The 12,957-nt window shown below is 42.6% G+C and overlaps 1 protein-coding gene and 1 pseudogene across 1 annotated transcript in view; one reads left to right on the forward strand and one right to left on the reverse strand.

Annotated features, from left to right (window-relative positions):
• Positions 1-12,957, reverse strand: part of Snx14 (sorting nexin 14) — a 224,519-nt gene that overhangs the window by 7,738 nt on the left and 203,824 nt on the right. The window contains exon 31 of the transcript XR_010053970.1: positions 7,287-7,486. The gene's annotated coding sequence lies outside the window, so the exon portion shown is untranslated. The remainder of the gene's footprint in view (positions 1-7,286; positions 7,487-12,957) is intronic.
• LOC120094507 (small nucleolar RNA SNORA17) lies at positions 5,137-5,261 on the forward strand (annotated as a pseudogene).

Here is a 12,957-nt window from a genome sequence, read left to right on the forward strand (position 1 = left end):
TGGACAGATCATGGAAACAGAAATTAAACAGTGATGTCGACAGACTAAGAGAAGTCATGAGCCAAATGGACTTAACGGATATTTATAGAACATTCTATCCTAAAGCAAAAGGATATACCTTCTTCTCAGCTCCTCATGGTACTTTCTCCAAAATTGACCATATAATTGGTCAAAAAACGGGCCTCAACAGGTACAGAAAGATAGAAATAATCCCATGCGTGCTATCGGACCACCACGGCCTAAAACTGGTCTTCAATAACAATAAGGGAAGAATGTGCACATATATGTGGAAATTGAACAATGCTCTACTCAATGATAACCTGGTCAAGGAAGAAATAAAGAAAGAAATTAAAAACTTTTTAGAATTTAATGAAAATGAAGATACAACATACTCAAACTTATGGGACACAATGAAAGCTGTGCTAAGAGGAAAACTCATAGCGCTGAGTGCCTGCAGAAAGAAACAGGAAAGAGCATATGTCAGCAGCTTGACAGCACACCTAAAAGCTCTAGAACAAAAAGAAGCAAATACACCCAGGAGGAGTAGAAGGCAGGAAATAATCAAACTCAGAGCTGAAATCAACCAAGTAGAAACAAAAAGGACCATAGAAAGAATCAACAGAACCAAAAGTTGGTTCTTTGAGAAAATCAACAAGATAGATAAACCCTTAGCCAGACTAACGAGAGGACACAGAGAGTGCGTCCAAATTAACAAAATCAGAAATGAAAAGGGAGACATAACTACAGATTCAGAGGAAATTCAAAAAATCATCAGATCTTACTATAAAAACCTATATTCAACAAAATTTGAAAATCTTCAGGAAATGGACAATTTCCTAGACAGATACCAGGTATCGAAGTTAAATCAGGAACAGATAAACCAGTTAAACAACCCCATAACTCCTAAGGAAATAGAAGCAGTCATTAAAGGTCTCCCAACCAAAAAGAGCCCAGGTCCAGACGGGTTTAGTGCAGAATTCTATCAAACCTTCATAGAAGACCTCATACCAATATTATCCAAACTATTCCACAAAATTGAAACAGATGGAGCCCTACCGAATTCCTTCTACGAAGCCAATTACGAATTACTCTTATACCTAAACCACACAAAGACACAACAAAGAAAGAGAACTTCAGACCAATTTCCCTTATGAATATCGACGCAAAAATACTCAATAAAATTCTGGCAAACCGAATTCAAGAGCACATCAAAACAATCATCCACCATGATCAAGTAGGCTTCATCCCAGGCATGCAGGGATGGTTTAATATACGGAAAACCATCAACGTGATCCATTATGTAAACAAACTGAAAGAACAGAACCACATGATCATTTCATTAGATGCTGAGAAAGCATTTGACAAAATTCAACACCCCTTCATGATAAAAGTCCTGGAAAGAATAGGAATTCAAGGCCCATACCTAAACATAGTAAAAGCCATATACAGCAAACCAGTTGCTAACATTAAACTAAATGGAGAGAAACTTGAAGCAATCCCACTAAAATCAGGGACTAGACAAGGCTGCCCACTCTCTCCCTACTTATTCAATATAGTTCTTGAAGTTCTAGCCAGAGCAATCAGACAACAAAAGGAGATCAAAGGGATACAGATCGGAAAAGAAGAGGTCAAAATATCACTATTTGCAGATGACATGATAGTATATTTAAGTGATCCCAAAAGTTCCACCAGAGAACTACTAAAGCTGATAAACAACTTCAGCAAAGTGGCTGGGTATAAAATTAACTCAAATAAATCAGTTGCCTTCCTCTATACAAAAGAGAAACAAGCCGAGAAAGAAATTAGGGAAACGACACCCTTCATAATAGACCCAAATAATATAAAGTACCTCGGTGTGACTTTAACCAAGCAAGTAAAAGATCTGTACAATAAGAACTTCAAGACACTGAGGAAAGAAATTGAAGAAGACCTCAGAAGATGGGAAAGATCTCCCATGCTCATGGATTGGCAGGATTAATATAGTAAAAATGGCCATTTTACCAAAAGCAATCTACAGATTCAATGCAATCCCCATCAAAATACCAATCCAATTCTTCAAAGAGTTAGACAGAACAATTTGCAAATTCATCTGGAATAACAAAAAATCCAGGATAGCTAAAGCTATCCTCAACAATAAAAGGACTTCAGGGGGAATCACTATCCCTGAACTCAAGCAGTATTACAGAGCAATAGTGATAAAAACTGCATGGTATTGGTACAGAGACAGACAGATAGACCAATGGAATAGAATTGAAGACCCAGAAATGAACCCACACACCTATGGTCACTTGATTTTTGACAAAGGAGCCAAAACCATCCAATGGAAAAAAAGATAGCATTTTCAGCAAATGGTGCTGGTTCAACTGGAGGGCAACATGTAGAAGAATGCAGATTGATCCATGCTTATCACCCTGTACAAAGCTTAAGTCCAAGTGGATCAAGGACCTCCACATCAAACCAGACACACTCAAACTAATAGAAGAAAAACTAGGGAAGCATCTGGAACACATGGGCACTGGAAAAAATTTCCTGAACAAAACACCAATGGCTTATGCTCTAAGATCAAGAATCGACAAATGGGATCTCATAAAACTGCAAAGCTTCTGTAAGGCAAAGGACACTGTGGTTAGGACAAAACGGCAACCAACAGATTGGGAAAAGATCTTTACCAATCCTACAACAGATAGAGGCCTTATATCCAAAATATACAAAGAACTCAAGAAGTTAGACCGCAGGGAAACAAATAACCCTATTAAAAAATGGGATTCAGAGCTAAACAAAGAATTCACAGCTGAGGAATGCCGAATGGCTGAGAAACACCTAAAGAAATGTTCAACATCTTTAGTCATAAGGGAAATGCAAATCAAAACAACCCTGAGATTTCACCTCACACCAGTGCGATTGGCTAAGATCAAAAACTCAGGTGACAGCAGATGCTGGTGAGGATGTGGAGAAAGAGGAACACTCCTCCATTGTTGGTGGGATTGCAGACTGGTAAAACCATTCTGGAAATCAGTCTGGAGGTTCCTCAGAAAATTGGACATTGAACTGCCTGAGGATCCAGCTATACCTCTCTTGGGCATATACCCAAAAGATGCCTCAACATATAAATGAGACACGTGCTCCACTATGTTCATCGCAGCCTTATTTATAATAGCCAGAAAATGGAAAGAACCCAGATGCCCTTCAACAGAGGAATGGATACAGAAAATGTGGTACATCTACACAATGGAATATTACTCAGCTATCAAAAACAACAAGTTTATGAAATTCGTAGGCAAATGGTTGGAACTGGAAAATATCATCCTGAGTGAGCTAACCCAATCACAGAAAGACATACATGGTATGCACTCATTGATAAGTGGTATTAGCCCAAATGCTTGAATTACCCTAGATCCCTAGAACAAACGAAACTCAAGACAGATGATCAAAATGTGAATGCTTCACTCCTTCTTTAAATGAGGAAAAAGAATACCCTTGGCAGGGAAGGGAGAGGCAAAGATTAAAACAGAGACTGAAGGAACACCCATTCAGAGCCTGCCCCACATTTGGCCCATACATATACAGCCACCCAATTAGACAAGATGGATGAAGCAAAGAAGTGCAGACCGACAGGAGCCGGATGTAGATCGCTCCTGAGAGACACAGCCAGAATACAGCAAATACAGAGGCGAATGCCAGCAGCAAACCACTGAACTGAGAATAGGTCCCCCGTTGAAGGAATCAGAGAAAGAACTGGAAGAGCTTGAAGGGGCTCGAGACCCCATAGGTACAACAATGCCAAGCAACCAGAGCTTCCAGGGACTAAGCCACTACCTAAAGACTATACATGGACTGACCCTGGACTCTGACCCCATAGGTAGCAATGAATATCCTAGTAAGAGCACCAGTGGAAGGGGAAGCCCTGGGTCCTGCTAAGACTGAACCCCCAGTGAACTAGTCTATGGGGGGAGGGCGGCAATGGGGGGAGGGTTGGGAGGGGAACACCCATAAGGAAGGGGAGGGGGGAGGGGGATGTTTGCCCGGAAACCGGGAAAGGGAATAACACTCGAAATGTATATAAGAAATACTCAAGTTAATAAAAAAAAGAAAAGAAAAGAAAAAAAAGGAATTTGATAAAGTTTACCAAAGCTTCATGATAAATTTCTGAAGCAAAATAATAAAGAAAATGAATGATAAACCAGAAAAAATCATTTTGGTGGATTATATCTCGTATAATTCTTATATTTTTCTTTTGTTTTGGGGGTTATAATAAAATTATATCATCCCTTCACTTTCCTCATTTCAAATCCTCTCCTATAACCCTTTTATATGATTTCTTTTTTAAATTTATTTATTTATTCACTTTACATTCTGACCATGGCCCCCATCCCTCCTCCCCTCCCAATCCCATCCTTACAAATCCCTCCCCCCATTAACCCTCCCCCTTCTCCTCTTTTGGGGATGGAAGCCCCCTTGGGAAACATCCATTCTTAAGAGTCCCACACTTAGTGGTACACAACAATGTCACTCCATCCCAAGCTTTTATCTTTATTTCTACATAATAACACTAATAGCCATTCCTCAACAAATTGCTCATACATAGGACACCATATTTCACAAGCATTTGGCATGCACAATGACATTGTCAAGTGAGGATGCCAGACTTAGATATTCTGATTGTACAGATGCTCTAACAGCCTTACCACTCAAGTCTCCTTCTGAGTTATGAGTGGAGTCTGTCTCCTGAGGCACATCGAGTGTGTCTATGAACTGGACCTTGGAGCCTGATGATGCCTGACACATGAACAGCAAACGGAGTAAAGTGAAACAGTGACTTCGTTTCTCGTGTGTCAGCATTCTGCTTTGTGCTCTTCTAGCTACAGCACCACATTAATGCAGGGCTCACCTCTGCACCTGAAGAACCCACGTAGATACACTAACTGGGGAGCATCACAGAGCCCCACCCTCTGCCATCAGAAGGACAGCAAAGGTGGTGGGTGTTCCTGAAGGCTCATCTTCACAATCAGGCCCAACTAAAGGGTTTTTGACTTCCATGGGGACTCCAACAAAAGAAACAAGATTTCCTCTGCAAACAACACACACCAAGACTGAAATAGAATGTTCTTGCCTTCGCTGGAGAGAAGAAAAAGATGTACTGCCCCTAGAAGCATTGCAGGCGAGGCCATTGTGTCACATGTGCATCAGTAGGTGGCAGAGAGTGACTAGTTTATACTCAGTGTTCTGACCTGTGAACATCAGATGATTAGTAGCCTAACACACCCTGAATAGAAATGAGCCTGAGACAGCCACCGGCCCAGCACTTTGCAGACCCAGATGGGCTTCCAGGGCAGAGTGTGAACTAGAGACTAGAAGACTGACCTCAGGCTGGGTAGGAGTGAGCCTAACACAGATGACCCTCGCATTGGCCACTCAAGTAGGCCTGGGAGAGGATCAAGCCTGAGATGACCACCAGACTGGTGCCATGAGGTCCAGACAGGGAGCTAGACTGAGAGGACCACCATCCCAGAGCTGAGCAGGCCTGGGGGATGGGGAAGGGGAGCAGACAATGCCTGAGATGACCCCTGCCCAGTGCCATAATTCTCAAGCGGGGCATAGCACTCATGAGACAACCCTAGACACTCAGAGACCATGGGTGCCACTAAGAAGAACAAGTTATAGAGAAATGGAAAAGAAGGAGGTGGGCATGATGAAGAAAGGCAGAACTGGAGATGCAAGGGTAGTGAGAAACAGCCTGATGTGAGTAGTCAGTGATAACACCTTGGACCATGGTGGGGTCCTAGCCTGTGCTGCCACCAGGGGCCACACCTGGGTCTGTGGTCCTACAGCAACAGGGGCAGACATCCTTGGTCTGGGCTGCTGCCTGGGGAAATGTCGATGTCTGAGGGCCATGCAGAATGGCCCCACCCCTTGCCTGAGCATCATGGGAGTGCTTGCTATGGGGATGTCAGAGCAGGAGAGCTGATCTAACGCCTAGCCAGCTACAGTACTCAGAAGAGCGTGTCCCACACATTATGGGTGTTGTAGGTGGGCTGGCCCTGGGAGCATGCCACTCATCTCCCATGAAGTGGCATGAACAAGGGAGAGACACCATCCTCTCCTCTCCCCTCCCCACTATGACAGTCAGGAGACCTGGTTCTGAGGTCATGAAAGCAGGAAAGCTGGCCCTGCCCCTCACCAGCTGCAGCACTCAGGAGAGCAGGTCTTGCATCTCAACTGAGCAGCATAAGAGAGGTGATCCTGGTGGCAGGGATAGAGGCCATCTAGCCCTGAAGGTGTGAGCATGGGAGAGCTGCCCCTGCTACTTGTCTGTCATGTGGTGACATGAGTGAAGGAGAAATTCCCACCCCCATTCCTTGTCACCTACAGTGGGCAGTAGAGCTGGCACCAAGATCATCAGGGCCAGACAGCTGTCCTTGCCTCTCACCTGTTGGAGCCCTCACTGGGGAAAATAGGGCCTGCGTCTGTACTGGGCAGCCCAGGAGAGCTGGCCCTGGACATAGGAGAGTGCAGGTGAGCTGTTCCAATGGTGTGAGCACAGGAGATCTCGCCCTGCCACTTGTCTTCTGTGCAGTGGCAGGGACAAAGGAAAGATGCCCTCCTCCCCACCCTCATCCCTCATCACCTTGGCAGTCAGGAGAGCTGGATTTGGGCACATTAAGAGTGGGAGAACTGGCCCTGTCCTTCACCAAGTGCAACACTCCAGAGAGCAGGGCCTCCACCTTGCCTGGGCAGCAGAGTAGAGCTGGCCCTGGTTGAGGGGGTTGCCAATGAGCTGGTCCCAAAGGCGTGATAGCAGGAAATCCAGCAGGTTGACCAGCTCTGATACCTTTCAGACCTAGATTTGGGGCTTTGAATTGGCCCACCCCAACATCTACCCCATTGATGAACTGCTGGAGTGCAGGAAGAGGGTGGTCCTACAAATCCAAACCTACAGGATCTCCAAGGCACAGGACATCCAAGAGGATTCCCAGTGAGGTTCCAGTATTGGTAGAGTAGCCAAAGACAGAGGCCTCATATCAGATCAGGGACTCATTACAATGAACATTTACAAGCAAAGAACTGTAGACAAAGGGGTGTCATGTGTAGTGTGATATACATACAACAGCTTCCACAGTAAGTTTTTTTCTATGATTGGGGGATGTTACAAGGGTTGAGGGTAGGTATGAAGGGAAGGAGAAATGAGTGGGATTGGGCACATGATGCAAAATTCACAAAGAACGAATAGTTTTTTATTAAAGGAAACAAATTGCACAACCCATGCATGCTTCATAAAATCTACTCACCACATCCAAAATAGAAATTCTAAATAAGGCCAAGCTTTTAGTGTCCTCTGATTCTCTGTCACCCTTTTGTTAATGCTCACTAGACTTGATATCGCTTCCACAAAAGCACTGAGAATTAGGGGATGACGCAGCGTAGATGTCCCCAGAGTACAGTTCCCATCAAACATGATTCTGCTGCATCCACTTGACTTGATCATTTTCTGTAAAACAGTAATCACATCTCTTTTTTTTTAGCCTCAAAGAATTTTATAATTACCTAAAATCATGCACAATACATATTAACACATTATTATTATTATTACTATTGTTGTTGTTGTTGTTATATATGTGAAATTAAGTTATACACTTTGGACTGACAGTGCTCTCTGGAAGAGCCATAGGCTATCTCACCAATACTGTATAACTAGGCAGGATAAACCTCTGTTCATCTTGTCATGTTAGCAGCATTGATTCCCACAACAATACAAGCTATTGACATTGTCTGTGGTTACCTCTGAGAGGTTGCAAGTCTGTCTGTCCTTATTGCTGAAGACTCAGTTTAGACACAGGACTGAGAAGATGTGTGCTGTAACCTGAAAATCCTCCTTTCTGTCATAAAGTTTTTATACCAATAGAAAGTAATGTGTAAGCTACCAAGCTAGACAAGCACTCCATAGATCTGTCCAATTGTGATGCCAATGAATTATAACAATTATCAGCACAATAAGATTCCTAAAAGTGAAATAGTAATACTCAAATCTTTGTAGTAATCAGCAGTTGAATAACTTAAGGTCCACAGGTTGGAAAGAGATCTTCACCAACCCTATATCTGACTGACAGAGGACTAATATCCAAAATATATAAAGAACTTAAGAAGTTAAACACCAACAACCCAAATGATCCAATTTAAAAGTGGGGCACAGAGCTAAGCAGGGAATTCTCAGCAGAGGAATCTTGAATGGCTGAGAAACACCTAAAGAAACGTTGGAAGTCCTTGGTCATCAGGGAAATGCAAATCAAAATGACTGAGTTTCCATCTCACACCAGTCAGAGTGGCTAAGATCAGAAACTGAAGTGATAACACATGTTGTCGAGGATGTGGAGCAAAGGGAACACTCCCACATTGCTGATGGGAATGCAAACTTGTACAACCACTGTGGAAATCAATTTGGCAGTATCTCAGAAAGTTGAGAATAGATCTACTTCAAGACCCAAGCTATACCACTCCTGGGCATATACCCAAAAGATGCCAAAATATATACCATCCCACAAAGACACTTGCTCAACTATATTCATAGCAGCTTTATTCTTAATAGCCAGAAAGCGGAAACAACCTAGATGTTCCTCGACCGTAGAATGAATATAGAAAATGTGGAATTTTATTCAGCTGTTAAAAACAGAGACATAATGAATTCTGCAGGCAAATGAATGGATTCTGAGAACATCTGATGAGGTAACTCAGTCCCAAGAGGACGTGCATAGTGCGTTCTCATTTAGAAGTGGCCATTAGTCATAAAACACAGGATACCCATGTTATACTCCACAGACCCAAAGAAGCTAAACAAGAAAAAAAGTACAAGTGAGGATGCTTAAATCTCACTTAGAAGGGAAAATAAAATAGTCCTAGGAGGCAGATGGAGGGAGGGAACTGAATGGGAGAGGAGGTTGGGAGGGGAATGGGAGGACTCAAGATCAGATGTAAGGAGGGACAGGAGGGATGGCCAGATGGCCATGAGAATGAATGAAAATCTGCAACTGATGGGGGTGGGAAGTTGGGAGGGGGCATCTCCAGGAGGAGCTAGAGACCTGGGATAAAGGAGGCACCCAAGAGAGCCGGAGAGATGGCCCAGCGGTTAAGAGCACCAACTGCTCTTCCAGAGGTCCTGAGTTCAGTTCCCAGCAACCACATGGTGGCTCACAACCATCTGTAATGGGATCCGATGCCCTCTTCTGGTGTGTCTGAAGACAGTTACAGTGTACTCATATACATAAATAAATAAATTAATTAATCATTTTTAAAAAAAGGATAGAGTTTGGAGACTCTTATGGAAGAATAGGAGGAAGGATTGTGAGCTCCAAAGGGAATGGGAGCTCCACAGGAAGACCAACAGAATCACCTAACCTGGACCCTTGGGGCTCTCAGAGTCTGAACCACCAACCAAAGAAAATACATCACAGGCTGGACCTAGGGCCCCCCATACATATCTAGCAGATAAGCAGCTTCATCTTCATGTGAGTCCCAAACAACCGGAGCAGGAGCTCTCCCAAAAGCTGCTGCCTGTACGTGAGAAGTGTTCTACTAGCTGGGCTGCCTTGACCGGTCTCAGTGGGAGAGAATGTTCCCCACAGAGACTTAATGTGCCAGGGTTGGGGGAGACCAAGGGGATTCTCACCTGCCCAAAGGAGAAGAGGAGGGGTGGCTGGGAAGAGGGCAGTGAGTGTGATATAAAGTTAATAAGTAGTAGTAGTAGTAGTAGTAGTAGTAGTAGTAGTAGTAATAATAATAATAATAATAATAATAATAATAATCAGAAAAATATAAGACTTCTAATAGGGTATAATTCAAAAGCATAATGTTTACACACAAATAAACAAATAAAAGGGACTTTCTTTATGCAGAGGTAGCTCTGGGGTGGATGGAGTCCAGCCTAGCATGCACGAAGCACTGGTCTTGATTCCCCAAGAACACAAAAACAAACATGTAAACAAGCAAAACCTTTCTAACGCTTTCACTAATTAGCAATTATTTCATTAAAATTATTAGATAGTTTTAAGTGTCAGACATGTAGATTATAATTGAGACCTGTCTCAATTGTCTCCTAAAAAGACAAATATATTTAGATCACAAAGTATATCACAAATATATTGTCACCAAGTATGGTGTGTTTTGGTAGAAGCCATGCCATGACAAGAATTGACAAAATATGTCCAGTTGTTAACAGGAGGCACATATAGATTTGAAGGTGGTTCATTTTTTAAATATAATTACCACTTCTAACACCCTAACCCCTTCCATGTTTTCTCCTCTAACCCCTCACATCTTATTAAAATTGTCAAATACCTACAGATTATACATGAATATCTTTTTTTTGTAGGTTTTCCTTTTATTGTGTGTTATCTATTGTTCAAAACAGTCTTTTTTTTTTATTAACTTGAGTGTTTCTTATTTACATTTCGAGTGTTATTCCCTTTCCCGGTTTCCGGGCAAACATCCCCCTAATCCCTCCCCCTCCCTTTCCTTATGGGTGTTCCCCTCCCCATCCTCCCCCCATTGCCGCCCTCCCCCCAACAATCACGTTCCCTGGGGGTTCAGTCTTAGCAGGACCAAGGGCTTCCCCTTCCACTGGTGCTCTTACTAGGATATTCATTGCTACCTATGAAGTCAGAGTCCAGGGTCAGTCCATGTATAGTCCTTAGGTAGTGGCTTAGTCCCTGGAAGCTCTGGTTGCTTGGCATTGTTGTTCATAAGGGGTCTCGAGCTCCTTCAAGCTCTTCGAGTTCTTTCTCTGATTCCTTCAACGGGGGTCCCGTTCTCAGTTCAGTGGTTTGATGCTGGCATTCTCCTCTGTATTTGCTGTATTCTGGCTGTGTCTCTCAGGAGCAATCTACATCCGGCTCCTGTCGGCCTGCACTTCTTTGCTTCATCCATCTTGTCTAATTGGGTGGCTGTATATGCATGGGCCACATGTGGGGCAGGCTCTGAATGGGTGTTCCTTCTGTGTCTGTTTTAATCTTTGCCTCTCTATTCCCTGCCAAGGGTATTCTTGTTCCCCTTTTAAAGAAGGAGTGAAGCATTCACATTTTGATCATCCGTCTTGAGTTTCATTTGTTCTAGGCATCTAGGGTAATTCAAGCATTTGGGCTAATAGCCACTTATCAATGAGTGCATACCATGTGTGTTTTTCTGTGATTGGGTTAACTCACCCAGGATAATATTTTCCAGTTCCAACCATTTGCCTACGAATTTTATAAAGTCATTGTTTTTGATAGCTGAGTAATATTCCATTGTGTAGATGTACCACATTTTCTGTATCCATTCCTCTGTTGAAGGGCATCTGGGTTCTTTCCAGCTTCTGGCTATTATAAATAAGGCTGCTATATTACATGAATATCTAAAATGCAGCCTGCTTGTACCTAATTTCAGGGCTGAACGCCCTGTATTGGGTTACTAATTATAGGGTTCATCTCAGGAGAAGCAGCACTAATTGCTTGTATTTCTTTGTATGGGATGGAAATCCATGGTATTTCAGCATTATACATTAACATATATTGATATCACTGTTAATATCTTGTTTGTTCAGCAGTATGGATGAAGTATCATGGGCGTAACTTTCCAATCATTACTAGGCTAAACAACCTCCCAGCCAACTCCCTGGTCTTTGGATCTTACACTCTTCTGCCCGCTTCCTCTCTTCCACTTTACTTCCCGAGCCTTAGGTGCAGTAGTTGTATTGTAGATCATTGGGGCTGGGCTCCACACGCTTCATTAATGTCCCCACATAACAACTTGTGGCTTTCTGTAAATTCTGCATTCTTATATCAAAAGAAGCTTATTTGATGAGGGGTGAGAGTTACCCCCAAACTGTGCATATAAGAAGACATTTTAGAATGCATTTATAAAGCATGATGCATAGTAAAATTATGGTAGTAGGTTCTCTTCTAAGATGCATGACCTCACGAGCTCCAGGTAGTTGGGTAAGTTTCCAGTACCCTGAATTATTATTTCCATCTTAGGGAGTACACCTTAAGTTTAATTATTCAGCTGTAATCTCATCTTTGACATCACTGGAAACAAAGGTTTCTCCCCTGGCCTTTTTCTCAAATGTGTTTTGAAGAAAGTCTAAAATTGCCCTTTAATGCCTGACAGCTCTGAAAACGGATTGCTTTGGTAGATGTAACAAATCTCTCTCTCTCTCTCTCTCTCTCTCTCTCTCTCTCTCTCTCTCTCTCTCTCTCTCTCTCTCTCTCTTTCTCCCACCAGCAATTGGTGTTTACAAGCACCTTGGATATATATTTAGCACAAATCACTTGGTTTTTAATAAACTCTTGGCACATTTCTTTTCCACAGAACATTCTTCCCTTTATAAGTATTTTAATAGCACTTCCTCTGAGTCCCCGGACTCAGGGTGAACAGAGCTGGCGAGGGGCCACTGTGCTTTGGCTGTCTAAATTTAACATCTACTGGAAAGTTTTATTTACTGCCTTCTGTTGCTCACTTCTACTTGACACTTTAGTTCTTTTTTTTTTTTTTTTTTTTTCTGGCTACAAAACAAGGAGGCTGAGTATGCAAGTGGCCACTTAAAGAAAAGGCAACTTGGCCACTGTAACAACGGCTGCTTGATGTTGCATGCATCTCACTTAACATTTTGATAATGGGAAAAGGATGCAGGAAGTCTGTGGGGGCCTTAAAGAAATTCAAAATTTGGAAAGATTATAGGAATTTTCTCCTCCATGTTTTCTGTTTAAATAGCCATTATTAAGTAATTTCTTTAAGTGTCAACAAAACAGCGGGATATATTTTAAGTTATTTGAAATGGGTTGGTTAAGGGAAAATCATTTAAGGGCTCTCTGTGAGTCTTCCAGGGCTGGTATTCAGCTATCATTAAATAGTTCCCTTGAGATCCACGGAGCTAATGCCAACCTTCTAAGCCCCCACCCACTGGCCTCAGTGTCTCTCTCTCTCTCTCTCTCT

Source organism: Rattus norvegicus, chromosome 8 (assembly GCF_036323735.1).
Source record: "Rattus norvegicus strain BN/NHsdMcwi chromosome 8, GRCr8, whole genome shotgun sequence".
Lineage (NCBI taxonomy): Eukaryota > Metazoa > Chordata > Mammalia > Rodentia > Muridae > Rattus > Rattus norvegicus.